This window comes from Penaeus monodon, chromosome 25 (assembly GCF_015228065.2).
Source record: "Penaeus monodon isolate SGIC_2016 chromosome 25, NSTDA_Pmon_1, whole genome shotgun sequence".
In the NCBI taxonomy this organism is placed as follows: domain Eukaryota; kingdom Metazoa; phylum Arthropoda; class Malacostraca; order Decapoda; family Penaeidae; genus Penaeus; species Penaeus monodon.
The window spans coordinates 8,924,560-8,924,905 of record NC_051410.1 but is presented as its reverse complement, the minus strand read 5'-3'; positions in this window follow the sequence as shown (position 1 = coordinate 8,924,905).

Below are 346 nucleotides of genomic sequence, written 5' to 3'. Positions count from 1 at the left end.
GTATTGGTCTTCCCTCCCCTCACCTCACCTTTTTCTCCCTCCTCCTCACTTTTCCCCTCCCCCCTGCATTCTCTCTTCCCCTCTCCCTTCCACTTCTCCCTACCCATCCCCTTCCTCTCCCCCTCCAGTTCTCCCTCCCTTCCTCCCTTCCCCTCCCCCCTTCCCTTCCCTCTTTCCCTCCCCTTCCTCTCTCCCTCCCCTCCCTCCTCCCCTTCCACCTCCAGTTCTCCCTCCCCTCCCCTTCCCACCACAACCAAGCCTCAAGGTACCACCGATCTCCTCCTACTTATGGACAGTACCACCTACTGCATCATCATAAACTGGAGGAGGTATGCGGGATGCGGAC